At 35.5% G+C, this 25,731-nt stretch overlaps 1 protein-coding gene across 2 annotated transcripts in view; it reads left to right on the top strand.

Annotated features, from left to right (window-relative positions):
• Window positions 1–591: 591 nt before the first annotated feature.
• The window catches only part of RGS6 (regulator of G protein signaling 6), a 657,670-nt gene continuing 632,530 nt past the window's right edge, over window positions 592–25,731 (top strand). Inside the window, exon 1 of one of the 2 annotated variants that reach the window (XM_074290125.1) lies at window positions 592–1,461. The gene's annotated coding sequence lies outside the window, so the exon portion shown is untranslated. The remainder of the gene's footprint in view (window positions 1,462–25,731) is intronic. The other variant, XM_074290124.1, reaches the window with a different exon arrangement.

The following is a 25,731-nucleotide window of genomic DNA, read 5'->3' as shown; positions in this document are numbered from 1 at the left end:
ACAGTTTGGAAATTGGTTTCAACTTTCCTCTTTAGGATGGGTAAATCAGGGTCCTCAGCTCTTTGCAGGGATCATTGGGTCCATCTCCCATCTTTGTTTTCCGCCACTCCTACCCCCTCTAGCAGGAAGGCTCTCTCTTACCCCCCCCCCCCTTTAGCTTCTTGTAAGACTGTTCAAATGCTACTTTTCTCAGGCGGGAGGCATTTTTTGGGAAGTTCCCCTGGAGAGGGGTCCGTTGGCAAATGTTTAACAACCAGCTCTCCTTGGGGTGGGGGGGGAGGGAGAGCGTACAAGACACACTGCTTTAAGCGGCATCATTGACAGTTTCTCCGTTTCATTTTTAAGTCTAGACAAAACAAACAAACAAAAAAATTCCAGTCCTGTTTTGTAGAATTTGTTCATTTCCAACCGAATGCAGATTTGATGCTTTCTCTGCATACTGTGGCCCTCGGGGACCCTTCTCCGGAGAGTGGGCCTGCCCCGCCCCGCCCCGCGCCTCCCTTCCCCATCCAGTTCTTCCTGGGCTGGCTCTGTTCCCATCGTCCCCAACGCAGGTGCTCCCTCCACAGGTGCGGGCGTCTGCTGCAGCTCTTCTCCGTACTCAACAGCGGGCGCCGCTGTTGCAGCTCCCGGAGTGCCTCGGCAACAATTCTTGGAGAGTTAAGGCAGCTACTTCTGCTTCCTCCTCCTTAGCAGTGGAGGTAGCGGCTGCGGACTGCCTGCTTCCCTCGCCCGTCTCCAGACTTCAGTCCCCAGCTCCCACCGCTGCTGGGAAAGGCGGAAAAGGGAGAAGAGGAGGAGAAGGAGGAGGTGGAGGAGGAGACGCGGAGTCCGGCGGGGGTGGAGGCGGAGGCGCACTATCCCTCCGCCTTCTGGGGGCTGCCGAGAAGCATTGAGCTGCACCGGAGGAAAGAGGGCTGGGAACCGAGGAGAACGAATCAAAACAAGGACTTGGAGCACCCAGTTGTGCTCCAGCGCTCAGAGGACCATGTTATCAGGGGCTGCTTCTCAGGAGCTTTTCCTCTCTTGGCTTTTCCTCTGAGGGATGTCCTGGAGTCGGGTCCTAGGAAACTAAGAAGAGCAAAGAAATCTGGAGAAGAGCCTGAATACGAGCCCGCACTTATCCCCAAGGAAAGAAGCTGCGGGAGTCTTTGCTCTTTCTCTCTCTGTCTCTCTCTCTGTCTCTCTCTCTGTCTCTCTCTCTGTCTCTCTCTGTCTCTCTCTGTCTCTCTGTCTCTGTCTCTGTCTCTCTCTCTCTCTCTCTCTCTCTCTCTCTCTCTCTCTCTCTCTCTCTCTCTCTCTCTCTCTCTCTCTCTCTCTCTCTCTCTCTCTCTGTCTCTCTCCTCTCTCTCCTCTCTCTCTCATTTGGCCATGAACCAGGCTCGAGCTGGTCCCCGAGGAGAATAACAGTTTTTTTTCTAAGCAGAAGGGAAAATAAAAGACAATTCTTTGGTTGCTAAGGTAATTGTAGTTGGGACAGAAAAAAAAAAATGTGTGAAAAACGTGGGGGAAAGGTGCTTAAAAAACTGCGTTCCCTTTCTCCCCTCCCATTCATGCTTATCTTTTTCAGCTTCTGTGTATATTATGAATAAGTACTCAAAGACTTGCCTGTGTCTAGTTTGGAAATGCATGCCAGTTATATGTATGCCAAGAGGAAAGCATGTGTGATATGGCTATGCTGGGTTACATGTCTGCCCTGTGTGGATCTTTCTATACACACATAGATGTGTGTAAATACCCGCACACTAATTTTGTTTATATGTGCATATGTATATATAAAAGCAACATATTTACAATTATATATGTATATAGACATATATGCATATATCGAGGATTATCTATCTATATATTATACATATTCAGGTATATCTATCTAGCTATACATTGAGAAATATGGGGGAGGGAAGAGACAAAGACAGAATATTACCATAAATGTCGAGTGAAAATATTTCCGATGATCAATTTCAGTCTTTTAAACGGGCGTTTTAATTGTAGAAACTTGTAATAAGAAACAGAGATTCATTGACTTCCTCCCCACTCTTTCCTCCCCTATGGTAGTACTTTCTCCTTTGGGGTTTTGGGAGTCTTTTCCCGTGCGGAGGAAAGAAGGTGCAGAATAAAGTGTCTGTGTATATTTGTTTGGAAACTGAAAGGAGGAAAAAGCCCCAAATCATGTTGGATTTTGCAAGTATGACATTGAAACCGGTTGCATTTAAGCATCTTCCTTTTACTGTTTCTGTTAGGCTGCATAGAAAGTGGCCCTGTGAGACTAAGAAAGTGACCCAGAAAATGTAATTTTTGCTCAGGATGAAAAGCTGCAGTATCTTGCTTTTAATTGAGAAGTACAGGGGAAGAAGTTTGTTTGAAGGATCATGTACTGATATTTCCCAAGTAAAATAAGCAAAGCATAGAGATATTGTTATTTTTCGTTATCTTTCCTGGAATGTACCAATTTCTGGAAACTACATTAGAAGGTAGTTTTTTTTAAAGTAGGCTTTTATAAATAAAAATTCAAGAGTCTTTAATAAATAAGATTTAAGAAAAAAGCAGAAACAGGTATACCACACCATTGAAATTTATTAATCCTCCTCTACCCCTGCTATTATGTCTGGGGGTGAAAAGAGAAGAGAATAAGGATCAGGCTTTGAAAGTGACACGATTTAGAAACTCTTGTACAGGTCTCTAGAGTGCCTGCTGAACTCATGAAGGAGTGAGCACTAGTAAAAAAAATGCTGAACTGTGAATTTACATTGGTGGGTTTTTTTTCCTGCATAGATATTTTTCAGGAATTTTCTAAAACTGATAGATTAAGGTCTTGTTAGATTTAGAGAATAAGGTTGTGAGTATAACTTGAATAGGAATATTGAGGGGTATATTCTTAATTTTAATGTATAGAACAAATCCCCAAACAACTTTTAAAAGGAAGGTTGGTGATGGTTTGGAATAAGATGAAGAGGAAAAGGGCATCTTCACATGTATGGTGAATTTATTCTTTAAGAAAGACTCAATTAAGCTTTCTATACACTAATCATTTCTGCAAAGATAATATATTTGTTGTGCTTTTGAAGATGAGAATAACATTAAAACAAACTTGGGTTATCAGAATATAAGTACTTGGAAGAGACAACTTGCCCCTAGAGCAAAGTACCCATCATCAGTTATATTGAGGAACTGATGGGATGTTTGTGTCATAGAAAACTGCAGCATAAATATCATGACCTCAGAAATCTATTGGCAAAAAAGGGGAAAATGATGTGCCTGGACACTTGCTGCATACTTCATCTTTTGCTGTCTATACATTCTAGGTATTTTAGCCATTGTGATATGTTTTTATTAGGGGCTATAATTTTTTCTTTTCCCTAAAAAGTACAGATTTGCATTATCTCCTTTAAGAAACTCTGTTACATCCTCAAGATTGTCAGTAAAATATTGCTGGTTTTGTTTTGAAGTGACATTGTCATATCAAATGAAAAATTACAACAAGGCTTTTATAGCAGAAATCTTTTTGAATGGGCTGCCTGTGGGGTTTTTTTTACCTTTTGTCTGAATAAACTGTCTTATAAAAGAAACATTAAAATGAAGCATATGTTGCATGGAAGGAAAAATATCAGAAAAAAGGCTTGGCAGAAATGACATCCTATAATTTTTGGATGTCTTATTCCCCAGGGACCAACTTTTTTGTCAAAATGGGATAATTTATTTTAGGAATCTTTCTGCTTTTCTTCTGCTTTTGTGTTTTTGTCACCTAAACTCACAATTTTCTCCTAGGAATTTCTGAAAAATTGGTTGGTGATAAAGATAAAACATCAAAAGATATGAATTGGTATCTTTGTGTCATGTACTTATCTTTAATCCAAAGGATACATAGGGATAGAGGGGAAATAAAGGAATGCATTCAGGTTTGCAGTATAAGATTAGATTTTTCTTTTTAGGTACCCAGTCATATTTTACTTGGTTAGGGTATTTGTGAACCTGGGAAAGGGTTTGGGACTCATCTTTCCTGGAATTAATGGATATATTACATGTTTAATGCTATAATGATATATTTTATCATTACAGTAGGCATCGTAGTCCTTATGCTGATGTAAGTATAGGATGATTATACATAACTTCAACGTGAATTATTATGTAGCTGTTAAATTGTTTATGAAGTGAAATGTTCCCACTCTGTGAAGTTTCAGAGCCTTGTAACCAAGAACTAAGAAACAGTATAGTCTTGTGATAGATTTGGAATCTAAAGATATAGACTTGAGTCTCAACTCAAGTCACTTAACCAGTGTGATTCTGAACAAATCAATTACCCTCTCTAAATCTCATTTTAAAGTTCTCTAAAAAAAGGAATAAGTAATGCTTATACTACATACCTGAAAGGGTTGTTGTGAGCAAAGAGTTTTGTATAATGCAGAAAAAACCCAACTCATATAAAGATGATCTTTTACTATTGTAAAGTGTGTCAAAGGACTTAGAAATGAAAGGAACTTTAGAGATAATCCATTATAACCAAATTTACAGAGAAGGAAGGTGACTTGAAGAGTCTGACATGCTCAAGGTCAAACTGTTGACAAGTGTCAGAGCTGGGATTCAAATACAAGTCTCCCAACTCCCAATCCTATGCTCTTTACATTATAATTTGCAAGTACTCTTGGCAGGTCAGCTTTGGTGAAGCAGAATTTTATGTTTATTAATTGAACTTATTTGCAGGGAGAGTAAAAAATTTCCATCTTTTACAAAACACAGTTCTCTATCAGATTTAGAGATGACAGGGGATTTCCCCATGAAAGAGTTGTTTTCTTAAAGGTGTGACATATAGTGGAAAGAGAATTAGAATTAAAGTCAGAAGAGCCACAGGAAATCCCTGGCTCTGATACTTACTAGCTAAGTGATATTTTTTGAGGATTCATTTCCTTCCTTTATAAAATGAAGGTGAGGGATGACATCATCTTTAACATCTCTTTTTTTATATCTGAATTCTATGCTCCTATATGTTTTTATGATTGGGGGGAAATTTTATTCATTCTCAATTCACAAATATTCAAAATGTTTTCACCAAAATTTAATAAGTTATATTATTTTGCTTTGCTATTATGAAACATTGTATAGCTATGATCTCATTTAAGCCTTGTAGCTGCCTCCTTGATAAAGATTGACTTACGACACCTATTTCTCAGGTGAGAAAACAGCTTCTACAAAGGGAAATGACTTGCCTAGTGTCACACAGCTAGGGATTGAGGAGGATGGGAGAGGAATCCATATCTTCTGATTCCTAATTTAATGCTCTTTGTGACACACCAGTCTGTTGGAAGGTTACTCTGGAAATTAGGATAATTGATAGTGAACTTGTCTGTCATAGTTTTTGTACTATACAAACGTGATTAGATTTATTTTACCTTTCTCATTCTGAATGACAGCAGTGAGGCTGATGCATTAATAAGAATTTTGACATTTTTTTTCTAAAATTCTTGAGGGTTGTTCTTTCATTTTACTCCCTAGATTTAATGTTTGCTATAAATGACTATTTCAGCTATATTTTTCTTTTCTTGCAGTCTCCAGAAATTTTGTTTCCCTGTTGCTTATTATTGATTTAAGATTTGTACACATTGGATAATTTTTTATTAACTGTATTTCACTGAAACAATGAGAAAAGACACTGAACTGGTAATCAGAAGGGAATTCAGTTCTTCTGGCAAAACTCAACTCTCAGCTTTGTCACTTAACATTAGTTATGTGTACATAGGGAAAGGTATACAACCTGTCTGAGCTTCAGTGTCTTAAGCTGTAAAATGGGATGATCACATTTGGACAATCTGCTTTACTTGGTTGTTGTGAATTAACCACTTTGGAAATTGTAAAGAGCTATAAAAATGTGAATTTCTGTAAGATCATTTCAGAATGATTTACCCTTAGTGTAGAAAGCAGTGGTAAAGGTATGACATCTTAAATGGTGGTTGTATAAATCAATAATTTGTTGTATTTGCTCAGTTGTTTCAGTCGAATCTAATACATCTTGGCCTCATTTGGGATTTTCTTCGCAAAGATAGCAGACTGGTTGGTCATTTCTTTCTCCAGTTTTTTTTTTTTTTTTTTTTTTTTTTTTTTTTTTTTTTACATCTGAGGAAATAAGGCTAACTGGATTAAATGATTTGCCTAGGATCACACAGCTAATGAGTGTCTGGGCCAGATTTGAACTAAGGAAGATGAATCTTTCTGATTCCAAGCTTGGTATTCTATCAACTTCAGAGTCACCAACAATGACAGCATTCAATGAAATTCCAAAGCATAACTAGATTAAAATGGTGTTTCCTCTGTAGAAATCCTCTAATCAGTGGGAAAAATAAAAATGTATTATGATGTCTCATATCTGCAGTAACTATTTGTGGAGAAAGCATGTACTCATCTTATTTTCTCTTTGGAACGGAATCTGGGATGTAGTAATATAATAATCTGAAAGAGATTGACATTTCTATAAGAAAAACCACAAATATTAGAATTAATGGTTTATTTTTTATTTAAAACAAGGATATGATTTAGGAAATGCTAAATGACATACTATGATAGGATTTTCTCAGCAATTTTTTTCCTCATCTGTAAAATGTTTTCCTCAACTTCCTCATCTGTAAAATAGGCTGGAGAATGAAATAAAAAGCTACTTCAATATTATTTTAAAGAAAACCCAAAATGGGGCCACAAAGAGTTTGGTAAGAGTTAAAACAAGTGAATAGTAACAAATATGCCAAGCACTGTGCTAAGAACTTAGAAAGACAAAAGACAGCTCCAATCCTAAAGGAATTTACACTCTAAGGTGGGGGAGGAAGATTGTCCTCTGAAGACTCTTTCAGTCCTAGATACTTACTTGTATTGTTAACTAAAAACAGTATCACAAATCCATAAGTCAGAATGTTGCAGCTAGATTTATTACAAGAGTTGAACATACATGAGAAACTCTAAGCAAAGGCAAAGAGTTTACAGCTCATGGTTTGTGGGTGGTGCTTCAGCTGAGTCTGGAAGGAAACCGTGGATTTTAAAGAGGCTAATGCTGCCTGGGAGTACACTTGGGGTGAGGGGTGCTGTTGTTTGTCCTTCTGGAAGAGGACCATCACATCAAGGAGGCTATGCTGAGACATGCAAGTGAGTTGGATTTAAGTGAGGGAGGTCTGTGCCAGGTTCGCCTGCACCACTTTCCACTCCAGAGCCATCTGGGTTCTGTGACCATATACAGATCAGGACAACTGGAGATGACCCTGGATGAAATAGGAGATCTTAGCCTTTTTCAGCTTTGGTCTTCAACAGGTGGGCAGACAGCCACTGAAGAAACATCTAGACAGTAAGCAGAGAATCTTATGTGTGGAACCATTAATAGGCCAGTATGGTTAAAACTGTAGAATGTGGCAAAGGGAATAAGAAAACTGGAAAGATAGTGAGGCTCTGATTGTAAAGAATTTTAAATATCAGAAAGAGGACATCTATATTTGATTCCAGACATAATCGGGAGTTTATTTAGTAGAGGAATGATATGGTCAGATCTATGTTTTAGGAAGGGTGGTTGGAGTGCGGAGAGAATTGAAGTTGGGAAAACAATTTGGAGGCTCTTGCAGTAGTAGTTCAGAGAGGTGGTAAGTTCCTGATCTAGAATTGTCTGTGATTAGAGAGAAAAGGATTTATCCTGTTGAAATTGAATAGATGGAAACATGATTTTTGCAGTTGACTTAATAAGTGGGTTGAGGTGGAATGAAAACTTGAGAAAGTAAGATTTGATTGCAAATTTGGGTCATTAAGAAAATTGTTGTGGTGCCTTTAAAGTAATAGGGAATTTCAGAAGAAGGAAGGGTTCTTGGGGAAAGATAATGAGTTCTACTGGTGATGCTAATTCTATCTGCGAGGCTAAAGCTAGTAGATTTCCTGATGGGACTTCTGAGCTTCAGTGGGTTAATTGATTGGGTATCCAACCAAAATTTGGCTTTTGTATGGTGATCTCCAAGGAAAGACAGACTACCAGGTTATCTAAGGAGGGACAAACTAGTCCACTTCATAGAGAAGATAACAGGTCCTTTGCTAAACTAGGAACACAGTTGTGAATAGACAACATTGTACTTCCAGTCTGAATGAAATATGGAGACCTAGTCCTTATAATGACAATAATAATAGGGAAATGTAAAGCAATTAGGATATCTCCAGAAAATCCTATTTGAAATGACACTTAAGCAGTTCAAAATGTGGGACTAGAGCACAGAAAATAGAATTGAGGGTTGAATATAAAGATCTGGGAATCATGAACACAGAGTTGTTGAAAGAAAAGAGAAAGCAGCTCAGGACAGTCTTTAGAATTTCTTCTGCTTAATAATTGTAGCTTTTCTATTCAGCAACATCTAAAACTAAGATCATTAACCTGGCATGTGAATTTTTAAAAATTGTTTTGATAACTGTATTTCAACATAATTGGTTTCCTTTGTGATCTTGTGTATTTTGCTTTATTCATTTAAAGACATTCAGAGAAGGGATCCAAAGGTTTTGCTAGGTTGCCCAAAATGTTCATGACACCAAAAAAAAAAAAAGATTAAGAACACTTATTCTAGAAGAACCTGTCTCTAGTTGCTACTTCTAAATAATAGGTTTGCCATGGAATATCATAGGATCTTCAGGGCTTGATTGAAAGGTCTATATATAGATCATTTATTAAGCTCTTATTATGTGCCAATCAATGTGCTAAATGTTGGGATTATAAATACAAGAAAGCATGACACCCCTGCCTTCTTAAAAGAAGACACTTAAAGGAGAGTTTGCAGGATATAGAAGTAAATGGGAGAGGCAATATATTCAGGAGGCAACTTGAAAAAGATCTGGAGACCAGATCTGGATAAAATTACTCAACCCCCCATCTCAGTTGTATATTCTCAATTTCTTATTGGGATAAGGAAGAGATAGGAAGGGAGAAGTGAACAATTATCACTAGAGTGTAGGATGTAATTTTATATTTGTAGAACTGGAAGTTTATCTCTTCCAATTTTCATATTTTATAGATAAAAAAAATCCTAGGGTCAGAGAGGTGAGTTGATCTGCCACAAATTTTGCAAGTGGCAGAACATGTCTTTTTCTTTTGGCAGATAAACTCCTTTGAATCACAGGATAAATATTTTTAAACTTCTAATTCAGGCTACTCTCTTCAGTTCTAGGTGTGTTGTCAATGAGCCAAGCTCCAAACATCATCAGTAGGAAAGTTTACCCTTTCAAGTCCTCCTAGCAATATTGATTTGTGAATGGATAAATCAGATTTTACTTATTTCTTTAGATGGTAGAAAGCATCTAAAATGTGAGAATATCTAAAAACATAGCACAAGGGTATAATTTTTAAAGTTTTTATTTTTGCCAAAATTAAGTCCGAAGTAGGCATGTTTGATCAATTAAGAACAAAATAAATGTTTATTTTTTCCTAGTATTGTTGGAAGGAAATCATTCTAGAAGTTAGGGTGTGATGCAGGGGTTAGGGAAATGGGAGGAAGGTGTAGTAGAATATGTATCAATAATTTGACTGGAAGAAAAAGCAGTAGGTGTCCACCTAAATTCCTGATAGTGCCTTTTGTCTTCAATCTTACTCAAATAGACATTTCCTGGGCTGTGATAAGCAATAGGAGCCCAAGATATGGTAAAATTTTGTCATCAACATTATGTATAGATGTTGCATCCCTCTTCAAGTACCATATGGAAAAATTATTTTGTGCTTAGAAAAGAAGAATGGAGAATGGAACACTTACTTCTTGACAAGAGATTCTTCACAGTTCAAGAAATGAGAAGCCGTCTTCATTTGCCACATCCTAATCTTGGTAAAACAAACAAAAATAGTGTTGAGTATAATGCAGACAGCAGCACCAAGAGGAAAATATAGATTGTGACTAAATAAAGGTTGTTTTTCCCCCTCTAGAGCCAAGGAATGATGACTTGCTAGAGGGGCACTTAGACAAAGTAACAGGGAAATCAGATTCATCTTTGGCATGTGAAGACAGTATTGGCTCTGCAAACAAAGGAAAATTGCTGATTTTCAGATAAACAGCTCATGAGTCACAAAGAGACATAGGTGTAACAACTCCCCTTGGTATGTTTTTAGAAGGTTGTCATTTAAACTTTGTTCCTTTGATCAGAGTCATTCCAAAGGGCTGAGAAATGCTTACAACTAATGGCTGGCAATTCTTTACCTTAAAAATAATCCACTGTTCAGAGGGAGTCATGCGTAGATCCAGAATGGAAGAAAAAATAGCTCTATGATTTGAAGAACTCCTTAATCTTAAATGTATTTCTTTTCTTTCTATTTTGGAGTCATGATTTTATGTCTGTCTTTATGCTTATTTGTTTGCTTTTTTATAATTCTAGTCTATATAACTATCTCTCCAATTTTTGTGTAACATAAAAACAATTTTAGAGAAATTTAGATAACTTAAAGAATTAGCTATTTTGCAGTATATATTGCATATATAGACATACACATAGCTATATATATGTACATATGCATATATATACATATGTATATATATGCAATTATATAAATATATGGATATATATGGATGTATATATTGTGTAGAAAAATGTGTATACACTGTATGTATATGCATATATATATATGTGCATATATGTCTGTCTGTCTGTATATGTAGCTAGGTGGCACAGCAGAGATAGTACCAGGTATGAAATCAGGATGGCTCATTTTCCTGAGCTCAAATACAGCCTCAAATACTTGTTTTGTGACACTGGGACAAGTCACTTAACCCTGTTTGCCTTAGTTCCACATCTATAAAATGAGCTGGAGAAGGAAATAGCAAATCACTGGTATCTTTGCCAATAAAACCCTGAATAGGATCACAAAGAATTGTCATGATTGAAAAACAACTAAATTACACAAATAGCTATGCAAATATATAGGAAGGTTGTGCAATGGATAGCTGGGCCTTGAGGCAGGAATAAAATGAGCATCAAATGTTTACATAGAGGTAATTTGGTGTAATGATCAGAAGGTCAACTTGGAGGCAGGAAGGTTTGATTTTTGGTTCTGTTTCTGACATTCTACTTGCTGTGGGACTATGGGCATGTCACAACTCTCTTAAAATATAAGTTACAGATTAGTTTTTCCATCTGTATCAGTGGAAAGAGTTTCCACACCTATGACATCACAGGTCTCTTCTTATCCTAAATATATTACAACTTTCTGGCTATGTTTGTTTTATATTCAGTTGTTTCTTCCTTCATCTACTTCTGATCTATGTATCACTACTTTAGAATGACAAAAATTTTAAAGTACTGAATTTCCAGTCATTAATTCTAAGCATTTCACTGCTCTTTCCCATGATATTATTTATAGGAAGCAAAGTTTTTTTTTTTTTTTTAAAGGACCTGCTCTCATAATATAAGAATTCTACCTAAAGTATTCCCTATAGTTTACCTCCTCATATGGGTTCAATAAAACTTCAATAACTGTATTTGTGGTCTCTGGAGAAGTTTAAAATGCTCTTTATGATACGTACAGTATGATTAAATTTATTACTATGATAAGTGTGAGCCTTGTTTGACAGACCATGGCTTTTTCCTAGTCTGTTTAATTTTTTAAAATAGATTTGTTGAGCCCTCTTGGGCAGCTGAGACTGGGAAGACAGAGTATGGTAGAATTTGTTTACTTTAGTTTCTTTAGGTCCTGTGACTATAATTTTATAAATTTTCCCTCTTGCTTTGATTTAGATGCTAATATTTAAATAATCATCTTTAGTCTGTGGTTTTGAAGAGAATGACAGTCCACAACCATATGAGTATCTAGCATTGAGTGAAGAGGGCTTTGTTCCAAAACTCTGGAATTTGAGAAATAGGGCACATTCATTCCTTAGTGTCTCTGACATCTATGGGTTTATCTTATGATCTTATGGAACTGTGGGACATAATTGGTCCCTTCTTGCCACCTCATGGTGCCTTTCTCCTGGAGCTCCTTTTCTAGTGTCAGGATTCTGAAGTATTGCCATCTTCTTTCAATATGATTACACCCATTGTATAACTAACTGTCTTCTGGTATTCCTTCTTACTCTTGTCTTCCACTTCTCAAGCTAAATATTGTGGGAGACACATGTTTTATGTTTATGTTTATGACATGATCCCTGCTATCAAGAACCTTACAGACTGATTAAGGAAGCTGAGCATAATAACATGAAAATTAAAGTAATGATATAAAAATAAAGTAAAATGACAATATAGAAGTTCGAAGACATCTTGTTCTTAATTAATTCTATGAAAATACAATGTCAAGTGAAATGAGGTTGTGGAAGGCAGTTCCATAGAAGTGGAATTGGAGCCTGAGGGCTGAAATGGAATTGATACTGAGCATAGCATAGCATATTGGGAAGGGTACAGGAAGCCATCTGGTGAAGTTGTGATGAATGGAGACTGGTGGGGATGTCCAGGAGTGCACAGCTGGTCAAGAGTAGGGAGGGCATTGAAATTGGCAGGGAACTAAGCTGGGCTAATCCTCCTAATGACATTATACTGTGTGTAGGATGCTAAATGACTTTATTTAAAGCAGCCTTATGGTGGAATATGCCTGCACATAATTGTGAAATGAGTGGCATAGACAATGTGCTATAAATTTGAAGAAGGGAGAAGGCTGCAGTGGTCTGAGAAGACATCATAGAAGAAATAATACCTGGGCTGGGCCTTAAAGAATAGTTAGTATTAAGTCAATCAGTCAACAAGCATTTGTTAAGCACTTACTATGCATTAGGCATTGTGGGAAGTGTTGGGAATGCAAAGAAAAATAAAATAGTTCCTACTCTTCACAAGCCCACAGTCTAATGGAAAAATATACAAATAACTGTACAAATTAGTGTATATGTATCTGCCTGTCTACATCTATGTATATAATACATATATGTTTATATGCATACACAATATATATATATGTATATATATTATACATATACATACACACACACATATATGTATATGTCTCGATGGAAGAACAATAAGATTAAGTAGGACTACAAAGGCTAATGGATGAAAATGGGACTCCCATTTGAGAATTGAAAGAAAAGTAAGAAGTCAGGGAAGTGAGGAAGATAGAGAGAGCATTCCAGATATGAAACAGTCAGATCAAATGCCTGAAGATAGAAACTAAGGCCATCATATACATTGGAGAGAAGCAGAATATGGCATTCTGGAAGCAAATATTCATAATTCATAGATATAGAAGGAATTCAAACATCATCTAATCCCATTTCCTACCTATCCCCATTATATAAATGAGGAAATAAGGTCCCCAAAGATAAATAGACTTGCTCAAAGTCACACAGGTGTTAAGTAGCAGAGCTGTTATTTGAGGTCTTCTGAATCCTTGTATTATTCTTTTCCTTGTGTTAGAAATGGGGAATAATTTACATGTTACCTATCTTTCAAATTATATAGAATTGTATTTCAAATTATATAAAAATAGGTAAAGACTTTACATATATATGTAAATATATGTATGTATTTACATACATGCATGTAGACATATATACACACATGTATATGTGTTTGTGTCTAGTGGTAGCCATCGTTGGAGGTAGAGGGAAGAAAAAAATTAAAGTTACAAAATTATTCATATATTTAAAAGGAATAGCAAATTGTATATAACAAGAGTTGAAGTTTCATATGTAAAAGTTTTTTTTTCCTATTCTGCTTTTAAGGAAATATTTATTTTATTTCTTAAATTCATATTTAATAAATAAATAGAATTTTTAAAATAGAGGACTAAATTTTTATAAACTAACATAGTCTGTTAAATCAGAAAGCATTTATTAAGTGCTAACTTTACATCAGACACTGTGCCTAATGATGGAATTCAAAGAAAGGAGCTCACCTATTGGAGGAGACAATATGTAAATAACTAGATACATATAAATACATACAGATTGTAGAGAATGTGATCCCATCAGTGGATGCTGGGAAGGAGTGGGAAAAGCTTCCTAAAGAAGGTTTGAGCTGAGCCAGGGAAGCTAAAAGGCTGAAAGGAGGGTATCTCAAGCAGAGGCTAAAGCATTGATTGGTGAGATATATTGTCATATGCAAAAAAGACCAAATAGACTTGTGTGATTGGTTCACAGAGTGTATAGAAGGGAAAAAAGTGTAAGAAGATTGGAAAGAAGAGAAGAAACCAGGTTGTGAAATACTGTAAAAGCCCTAGGAGTAGATAGGTGATCTTGGAGGAAATAGAAAGTCAGTGAACTTTATTGAATATAAATATGAGATTTAGTGATATGACCATGTCTGTGCTTTAGGAAAATCACTTTGTCAGCCAATTGGAGGATGGATGAGAGTTAGGAGAGACTTGAAGAACTTGAGATTCTTAATAGACACTTAATAAATGGTGATTTGAATTGAAATAGCTTTTAAAAAATCTCCAAGTACAATTTTTCCTCTTTTAATGCCCAAAACACAAAACTTTCCAAAAAGGAAATTTTAATCTCTCTATACTAAACTGCATAATTTTTACATGATATATATCCACACAAATAGATAGATAGAAGTTGATTAAGGTAAAAATTGACAGTATAAATTCAGAAAAAATAGGTTTATTGATTTATATGTTTTATTTTTTTTTATCTGTTTTAATTATATTTGACTCTTTGTGACCTCATTTGGGATTTCCTTGGCAAAGATATTTAGGTGGTTTGCCATTTCCTTCTCCAGCTCATTTTACAGATGAGAAAACTGAGACAAACAAGGTTAAATGATTTTCTCAGGGTCACAGAGTTAGTAAGTGTCTGAGATGACATTTGAATTTAAATCTTTCTTCCCCCCCATAATGCATCTAGCTGCTCTGGTTTACATATATGTACACACATGTATATGTACACATGTATATATATACATGTATAGATATCTATGTATGTATGTACACTTACACATATACCCACAGATAGATAGATACATGCATACATACATAAATATATACATACATACACATACATGGATACCATTCTTTCATATGGAAGGCCTCCAGAATAATAAGCCTCAGAAACTCTGCATGTCTGCAGCCACTTAAAACTTTAACTTATGAGGCTGCCATTGACATTTATTTTTCTCCAGTTGGTCAGAAGATATAACTCTATATAAGCAAAGCTATTTAGTGAAATAGCAAAGTAAAAAAAAAAAAAGTCTTAATAAGACACTTCCTCCCATAAAACCTTCTTGATGCTATAGAACTACTTATTTCTTCTGGTGATGTTATCACTCTGTTCTAACTGAATTTTCTCCCTAGAGAGCATGGCATGTTCAGCGGAGCAGGCTGCTCTGCTGGTCCCCAGTGGTCTTATGGAAGCTGCTGGACAGGATAACCCTGAAGAGGTTATTCTATAAGTTTATATAATTATAGATATAAAACACAAAAATATAGATATAAAAGTTAAAATTCATACAAATATAAAAAAGTAAAATTTTAGGGACCATCTAGTCAACCTTCTCAATTTATAAATGAGAAAGCTGAGATTGAGAGTTTAAGTGACTTGCACAAGATAGTAAATCTTAGAAATTAGATTTGAATCCATTTCCTCTGTCTCCACTTAGTTTAGGCTTCATCTCATCAAGGTTATCTTGCAGGCCGTCTCAGCTCTAGTATAGTAAGACTCTTAAAAGGTAGAACCTCTTGGAGAACTAGTTGACAACTTTTTTAGACAGTCCTCACAACCAGCTAAAAACCAAAGTCAAACTGGGTGTACTCAGGCTAAGATTTTCCTACTTCTGGGCAGAAATCTTAGACTTTTATTAGTTATCTCGAGGTAACTAGGTTTAGACATTCCAGTGTCCTCTTTAGCATCAAGATGATTTTAATCCAGAACAAAAGGAGAGCTTAAGAGGCAAGGCCATTATTCTTCCCCTGTGCAGTCCATATATCAACCTTTATTAAGCACATCTGTCAGCAGAAAAGCCTAGTTGCTTTGGTGCTTTTGAATAATGAAAAACCTTTTATGTTCTTGAAGATAATTCTTTATTTGGGGGGTCTAGCAAGCCAGTGGATTTTCTTTTGATGTCAGGGTTTGAACAACAGATTTTTCTACCTTGACCATTAGGTGAGAAAGCAACAACAAGATTCTACAATGATCAATTCTGATGAATGTGGCTTTTTTCAACAGTGAGATGATTCAGGCCAGTTTCAATAGACTGATGATGGAGAGAGCCATATGCATCCAGAGAGAGGACTGTGGGGACTAAGTATGGATCACAACATAGTATTTTTATTTTTTTTTTTTTGTTTGCTTGTATTTGGTTTTCTTTCTCATTTTCCCCCTTTTGATCTGATTTTTCTTATGCAGCATGATAATTATGAAAATATGTATAGAAGGATTGCATGTTTTAACATATATTGGATTACATGCCATATAGGGAAAGGGATGGAAGGAAGGGAGAGAGAAAAAAAATGGAATACAAAATTTTGCAAGAGTGAATGTTGAAAACTATGCATATGTTTTGAAAATAAAAAAAAATTTAAAAACAACAAAAGAGAAAGCTTAGTGAGAGAGCCTCCTAATAATGCTATCCTGAGAATCTTTGGAGGAGGGACAGTGGGGAAAAATCTGTAAAGATTTTAATAAAAAAACTTTTTAAATCATCAAGAGTAGTAAGTAGAGCCACTATATTTTAAATTTAATGTTACAATATTGGTCAGGTTTAAAGAAGATAGAAATGGCATTCAAGAGATAATAAAAGCACCAGGATTAGGCCAACTGTACATAGAGAATATCCATGCTGGAGGCAATATAATTGGGAAGGCATTAGGGAGTTGATTAGCTACCTAAACAGGGTGTAGATACCAAAGAGATATGAGGGAAATTTTTTTCAGACCTTATTAATATAAGAAAAAGTTCTTGAAGGAACTTCAATAACTATTGACCTATATTTCTCCTTTTTCATCTATATACAATTTTTATGAGAATCATCTTTGCTGTATTGAGGATATCCTCAATGAGGGAATGGGTAGGGAATAGGCAGAGTTCCACAAGCAATATTCCACAGTAAACCACATCTTTAGTATTATACAACTGAAAGCTATAAATAATACAAAATCCCACTGTGCTTGTTATTTGTTGATTTTTAAGAAAGTTTTATTTATTATAGCAAAATGCTGCCATAAAGGCTGCCTTCTATGCATTGAGATTATAATCAAAATTGCCTGGAAGCTACAACAAAGAGAACTTTGATTCTGATTATATCAGGTAATTCATATGTAGGCTTATCAAAGATGTTTGACATTGGGAGAGAAGAGCCAGTGCAGAATCCAAGTTGAAGAAGAATGTGAGATTTTCTGTGTTTGTGGATAACATCATGCTGATTGTATCAAGCCTTGAAATACTATAGAATCTCCTTGATGATATCTGTTACCATTCAAGAGAATTAGGTCTAACTACCCTCATAGTATCAACCAAGTGGATGATAAGTGGGTGATAAGCACTATACTATAATATATATATATATATATATATATATATTCTTATATATACTTAGAGTGTATAACTTATAGTGTAGAAGTTATTCATTTATAAGCTATGTGTGGAACAGGTAACAAAAATGGTTATTAAGCAGAGAATTAAATAGGAGGTCAGCAGGTTGAATTGCTTTCATGCTAGATTTTATATCCTATTCTTTTCTATCCTCTCAAAGTACCTATCTTGTAATCATCCTTACTATTACTATGCTTTTCCTCAATTAAAATGATACCTTTGCATAAGACTTCTTTTCCTAAAAAAAGGTGAAGCTAGGTTATGCAATGTATAGAATATAGAGCCTGGAGTTTGGAAGAACTAAGTTCAAAGCTGGCTTCAGACACTTGCTAGCTGTGGGAGCCTGAGCAAGACATTTAATCCCATTTGACTTAGTTTCCTCAGTAGTAAAATGAGCTGGAGAAGTCCAGCATATCAGTATATATCCAGCATACAGTAGATACTTAAGAAATGATTTTATGATTTATTCACTAAATTGTGAAGGCCCTTTATTGACTCCTTGTCCTGAGAAACAAAAGGCCCTCCTTTTTTAATATGAATATTCTCTTGGACTTGCTGCATAGTGTTGAGCCATGGAATACTACAGATTAAGTAATTAAAAGAGACTTTCACCCAAAGGTCAATGGAGAAGTGAATAGTGGATGTGAGCAGCTTGCAAGGTAAAGGAAATTTTGAAGGAGAATTGATATAAATATTGTGAGGGAAATATATGAGTGGAAAAAAGAGGTCTTGTTGTCCAATGGAAAAAGTATAAGACTCAGAAGCATAAAGCCTGCATTTGAATTCCACACACTCCCTGGAAAGCCACTTAACTTCTCTGGCTATGATTTTCTCATCTGTAAAATTAATAGGTTAAATGAAAATAATACATAATGGTCTCTCAAGGCACAGTAGATAGAATGCCAACCTGATTTCAGTGAGACTCATCTTCTTGAGTTCAAATATAACCTTAGATACTCAAGAGATGTGTGACCCTAGGCAAGTCACTATTTTGTTTACCTTAGTTTCTTCATCTGTAAAGTGAGCTGGAGAAGGAAATGGCAAACCATTCCAGTATCTCTGCCAAAAAAACCCCAAGTGAGGTCATGAAGAGTCAGACCTGACTGAATTTAACTGAATAGCAATGTCCTATGACTGTTTATAACAGTTGCAGACAAAAAGACTAGAAAAATACAAATCTTATTACCATCTCAGTGGAGTTTAGAAAAAATGACCAATAATGGGTTGATCATGCCAGGGGAATTTAGTACTACTTATAAGTGTTTGGTGTAAGAGTACATGAATTGTACAAGTGCAGAAAGAAAGAATTCCAGGAATATATGGGGGGATAGTTTACAATAAAGTACGATAACAATTCTGAATCACAACAGAGAGTCTGCTGAGCTTCCCCAGCTAGGATTTGCTAGTAGTTAGCTTACTACTATAAGAAAGATATTCCTTTTTTTTTTTTTTAAGAAGAACATACAATTTGAAGATATAAAAGTAAGGCTGATTGATTTCTGACCATTGTTAGACTGTATTACATTGGACAAGTTATTTCATGTCTGTACCTAAAATGATGATGATGATGATGATGATGATGCATAATTAAGCATTTGGAGTTCAGTGAACATAGCAAAAGTATATTGTAAAGTCTTCTATATACAAGATGCTGGAGAGTACAAAGTCAATAATATGTTGTTCCTGTCCTCACACTTACAGTAGTAACTGATAATTGTAATGCAAATGAGAACAAAATAAATGAATGAGAACATTTCCATATATGGTATTCTAAGAGATTTCAAAGATCACCTCCAGTTAATGAGGACCAGAGAAAGTATCATGTAATACCTATACTAGATTTTGGAGTGTGGAGAGGAATAAAAGATCCTGCAGCATTACTGAAGTTTTCTTCTTTTGATTTCATCAATTTGTTTAGAGGAGTGCCACCTTTGGTTTAAGTTGTCTGTCTAAGCAGATAGATAGTAATACAGTACTGGACTTGAAGTTAGGAAATTGGAATTCAAATCCAGCCTCAGATACTAGCTATACGGTTCTGGGAAAGTTACTTAACTTCTTTCTACCTCAGTTTCCTCATCTATAATATGAAAATAATAATAGTACCCACCTCCTAGGGTTTTTATGAGGCTCAAATAAGATAACACTCATAAAGTACTTTTTAAACTTTTAATCACTATATAAGGCCTATCCTCATCCTCATCCTCATCATCCATATCATCTTTGCTGCTTCTCTAAGATTGCTTCCAATTCTAAAGCTATAATCTCATGGTCCTCATTCTTTTCATGGGGGAAATAATAGCACCCACTTTATAGATATTATTGTTGTTATTCCCATTTTACTGATGAAAATGAGTTTCATAGAAAGCAAATGACTTGACCAGATTGAAACAGCTATTAAATATATGATGAGGTATTTAAGCTCCAAAGATCTGGAGAGTTTTTGCAAAGATCATTGGCCATGACCACATGGCTCCACTCATTTTCCAGATTGTAGAGGTAATCTTTGCTACTGCACAACAGTTGAGGGAGACATTCCTGCTATTTGCTTTAGTAGCCCTTAACCCATATGCTGACTTTGCTTCCTTTTACACAAAATCAGTCATACACTGATTACAACAAATACTAAAAAAGAAAAAAAAAAGCCTTTTCAAATAATAAATTGAACAAAAAAAGAGGATTGGTTATGAAACCTGGAATCTATACTACTTGCTTTGAAAAATTAAAGTATAATAATAAATTCCAATTCTTTACTTTCAAAACTGTTCTTTGTGCTTCCTAATGAATTCTCTTTAGTTTCAATGACTTTCTTCTTTAAAAAAAATTGGCGATCCCATCCTCAACTATCAATTCTAATTAAAAGCAGAAAAAAATTCCTTACAAGAAATAAGCATAGTCCTGCAAAACAAACCCACACATCTGTTGTATTCAAAAATGTATATCTTTGTTCATGCCTTGAATTCATCATTTGTCTATTGGGAAATGGTAAATCCTCTGAGATATGGCTGGTCACTGTTGATCAGAATCTTGAAGTTTTTCAGTCTTTCTTTATAACAGTGGTCATTATATATATCATTCTCTATCACTTCCTAGTTCCCACGATTTTGCAGTCATCTCTTGTCATTTCTCACAATGCAATTCATTCCACTAGTGGTTATCACAAAATTGCTCATCCATTCACTAACTAATGAGCAAGCCCTTAAATTTGTTATTTTTTTCTTTTCCTCTCAATTTCCTTTCCCTCTTTCTTCTACTTCCCCTTCCCTTCTCAATCCTCTCCTCCTTTTTCTATTCCCCCTTCAGAATCAGGAAGTTTGTTTTGTTTATAACTATTCCCTCCTTGTGGCTATCATCCCTCCCCAAACCCAAACCACCACTTAACTTTTAGCTTTTCTTTTGTGTGTGTGAAATTGTTTACTTCTACAATCCTTATTATAGATAACATCACTGGATGAGTGACAAAATTAAAAATTCCAATATGTCAAAGAACAGATTGTTAGAGTGAGATGGGGGAAGAAACAAAGGCCTGGAGATTAGGATATCTGGCTACTTCTGACTTTACTACTAATTAGATATATACCTTTGAGCCCAACACTTGACTTTTCTAGACCTTAGTTTCCTTATCTGTATAATTAGAGGGTTGGATTAGATGTTTTTATTAGTAACTCACAACTTTAGCATTATGTATTTATGAAATGTCAATGAGCATATAGTAAGCATTTATTATATGCTAGACATTATAGATCAAAGGCAAATATGAAATAGTCCCTTCCTTTATAGAGATAAGAAGAGAGATATCCTCATTCAAGCATTTCACTTGGGTCTAACTCTGTGACTCCGTTTGGGGTTTTCTTCATAGAGATACTGGAGCAGGACGCCATATCTTTCTCCAGCTCACTTTATAAATGAGGAAACTGAGGCAAACAGGGTTAAATGACTTGCCCAGGGTCATAGAACTAATAAGTGTCTGAGGGCAAATTTAAACTCAGGTCTTCTTGCCTCCAGACCTAGTACTTTTTTTATATATTCAGTAATCTAGGTGCTCCCAGAAGACATACACATTTACTTATGTAAATATAACCTAAATACAAAATCATTTTGGAAGGGAGCACAGTGCAATAGTTGGGTTTAGGTGGAATCATGAAAAACTTCATGTAGAATTTTAATACCTTTCCTCTTACATTTCCTACTTATCCTGTATCTGGCTTGTTTGTACATAGTTGTTTGCTTTTTGATTCTCACATTAGATTAAGGACAGACTCCGTCTTTTGCCTCTTTTTGTATCCCCAGCACTTAGCACAATGCCTAGCACATGATATGAACTTAATAAATACTTGTTGACGGACTGATTTGAACTAAACTTTGAAGGAAGTTAGTGATTGTAAAAAGCAGAAGGGAATAGTGAATGCATTTCTTGCAAAATTTAACATAGCTCAGAGAAAACATCAATTTAAAGTTAATGAAATCTAATCGAATTAAAATTAACTAATTTTGTTCTTGTTTTTCCCTCTCTTTTCATTGTAACTAATTGTCTAACGAATGGACTCCAAAAGTTCTTCTGGCAGGTCAGATATTTCTTGGTAGGTAATTATTAGTTCACTAAGTTACATGCCTTTTGAACTGAGGCTTCATAGAGTGTTTATCCAGAGGCATTGAGGGGAGTGAATAGAGTATGGGGAAAGTATTTTAGGGAGTGCTCCTTCCACCTCTTTTATATGAATGAAATGAAGGGAAGAATTGGATCTTTACAGTTTCTCTTGTTTAGTAATAGTGGGGCATGTTGACCTTCCTGTCCACTGGGGAGATAGAGACTGATAGATCTTTTGATGTACAGGAGGTATTGAGAATAAGAAGCAATAGAGCCAGTTGAATGACCGTGCTAAATTCTCATACTAACATGGTGAGTTGTTCCCTTCTCAGCCTCCCCTTACTGAGAATAATGAGCTACCAAGCTGCTTAAGGAGGAACAAAGTGACTCAGATAAAAAACAGCATAGATCCAAGGTTTTGTGCTACTTGGCAATAGGTTTGGGCCATAAGTGGACACTGTATTTCTAGCCCAGGCAAAATAGGAGGAAACTGTCCAAAAAAAGTACTTCAGGCTACATTTTGTTCTTCAAATGGTGGATTCTGTTATTATTGATTAAATGAAAATTTTTTTTCTTTTCTGAAAGGTCTTGAGATTTGTGAAAATTATTTTCATTTCATTAGCATCCAGGTGATTCAAAACAATTTGGTTTTATGCTACAATAACTGCAAATACTTAATTGAAATCCTCTTTTCCTAGTTTTTTGACAATGACAAAGAATTGACTAGTGTGCCCCAGCTGCCAGATGTGCTGTTTGTTAGCTTTCCCTGTTTTGAGTCTCTCCCTATTCCAGTTTAGCCTCTACACAGCTGTTGAAGTAATTTTCTTGAAGTGGAGGTCTGATCATATCACTTACCTCCTCAATCCCTGTTGCCTGTGGGATCAAATATAAAATCTTTGTGGCTTTGAAAGCTCTTCACAACCTGACCTTTCTCTATACTAGTTATCCCCTATGCCTGGATTTCTTTTCCTCTGTTTCTTAGAATCCCTGGTTTCCTGCTAGACTAGTCTTAAAAGCCAAGTGCTCCAGGAGGCCTTTTTTGGTTCATCTAACTGCTGTTGCCATTCCCATTAAGATTATTTTCAATCTGTGTGTATATTGTACATGTGTGAGCATGTTGTCATCCTCCTTGGGGGCAAAAACTTTTTTTCCTTTTTATTTAAATTTTCAATTTATTTTTATATAGCTTGTTTTTACATAGTTCCAAAATGATGACGTTGGGATAGGATTTCTAGGATTCATGATATTAAAAACGATGCTTTACAGAAGGTAGGATGGTGGTTTAGGAAGATGGTAGCCCTTGCGGTGGAGTGGCTATGTCACATAATGTATAGAAGACTGCAGATGAAATCAGGAAGGTCTGAGTTTAAATCTGGCCTTAGACTTACTAGCTGTGTGACCTTACTCTATATTGCCTTAGTTCTTCATCTGCAAAATGATCAGAAATAGGGTATGGCCAACTACTTAAGTAATTTTGCAAAAAAAAAACTCAGTAGACAAAATTCATGGGGGACAGAGAGTCAAACTTGACTAAAGTTCTGAATAATAAAAAATAACAAATGTACACTTGGTACATTGCAGGGAGATGGGGACGTTGTTTTACCTTGCCACCAAAGTATGACTAGCTTCAAACAAATTCTGTAGCATAGATGAACAAAGCTGGAAGAATCTGGAGACATTAATTCATTAAAAAAAAAAATCAACAAATTTAGTACCTGGAAGCATTCTGTGTAGTTGCTATAAAGAACCTGAGATAAGCAGGATATTATTCTTTGCCTTGAGATAGCTAATAGTTTAATGGGGGATGCCTACACACACACACATACACACACACACACACACACACAGAGGCACATATATATATATATATACATACCCACACATATGTATACATATATATGTATATACCCACATATACATGCAAAAGCCATAATAAAAAATAAAATATGAATATATATATATGCATATATATGCGATAGAAAGGGAGAAAATTCTGATTTGGAGTTTTAAGGAAAATCTTTCAGAAGGTTGTAGTACTTGGTATGGGTTTTGAAAGCCAGTAAGATTGTAGAGCTCTGGAGGATGGAGTGGATTATAGAGATAAACAAAGACCTAGAGAAGGAAATATATAGCACAGAATGTCCACAGTCTGGCAAGAGTTATGGTCCTGATGAAGTTGTTTTAAACTTCTGGGATCCTCGATTCCCTCTTCTTTAAAATGAGGAGGGTTGGCTTAAATTTCTGAGATTCTTCCTGCTCTGACTTTTAGGGCAAACATGTTCTTGGGAGGGAATTCCTATAGGAAGCTGCATAAACTCTTCTAATGTTATCTTTCTATTTGAACACGTCTTTCATCTAAGTTTGAAAGCGTTTTATAGACATTATCCTTAGTGTGTTATTTTTTATTTTAAAAATTGTTGCTGTAATGATTTACAAAACTCATGTATATTTTATGTGTGGGATTCTATTCTTACATTTCTGTATTACTAAACTTGAAAAACTTCCCACATGAGTCAGTTTATACTCTATTCCTTTCCTTTAAATAGCACATTTTAAAGCTGTAAGAGAAAAATAATTGAATTTAAATTTGTCTAATCTGTTACCTTAATTTCACCAAACCCAAACTTTTAGAACCATTTTCTCTTAATTTGAATTTTTATGCTTTATTATAGTTTCACATATACTTTTCTGTAGCTTTTTTTTGAAAGGCAAATTAAAGGTATTAATGTCTCTAATAAGACTAGAGAGCAGTTCTGTGTTCTAGCTGAAACTCTGTCATTAATTAGTTATGTGATTTTGGTCAAATTGTTTCACCTTTCTTGACTTCAGCTTTCTTATTAGTAAAACGAGAGATTAAATCAATCAATTAATAAATGTTTGTTAAAAATACTTCATTGGCAAAGTCTAGGTACGTTTTAAGCACTGAGGATACAAGAGGTCAGAGAAAAAACATGAAAATAAATATAATTAAGCAAACTCTATGTAGCATAAATAGGAAATAATTAACAGAGAGAAGGCATCATGATTAAGATGGTTTGTGGAAGGCTGTAGAATGTAAAATTTTAATTGGGATTTAAAGGAAATCAATAGTTGGAGCAGATGTATGAGAGCATTCCAGTTATAGTTTTCCTTTCACCTGTAATTGTATAGTAGATCTTAAAGTGTGTTCCCAGGACCCCTATTTGTCTGTGTGATGTCCAAAATATCTTATGGAAGAAGATGAAAAAGATGAAGACTCAACCCTCTGAAGCTTAGAATTTAGTTAAGGGAAAGAATGTGGCACAATTATATAATAATTATAGTTAATAAAATCATTAGAGATGGTGGGATGAAAAAGGTCATTGGATTTGAATTCAGATTTGGACTTATCTTGACTCCCACTTGTGTGGTGCAGTGATTAGAATTTGTAAAGCTCCTAGTGCGGTGTATAGAGCATGTTGTTCAGTCATGTTTGATGCTTTATAACATCATTTGAGATTTTCTTGGCAAAGGCACTAGAGTGGTTTTCTGTTTCTTTCCCCCAGTTCATTTTAAGTGACTTGCATAGGATCACATAGCTAGTAAGTATCTGAGGCCATATTTGAACTCATGAAGTTGAGTCTTCCTGACAGCAGGCTTGGCCCCCTAGTGATCCTTCATGTAGTAAGCATT

This window comes from Sminthopsis crassicaudata, chromosome 2 (genome assembly GCF_048593235.1).
Source record: "Sminthopsis crassicaudata isolate SCR6 chromosome 2, ASM4859323v1, whole genome shotgun sequence".
Taxonomy (NCBI): Eukaryota; Metazoa; Chordata; class Mammalia; order Dasyuromorphia; family Dasyuridae; genus Sminthopsis; species Sminthopsis crassicaudata.
This window is presented reverse-complemented; position numbering and strand designations above follow the sequence as displayed.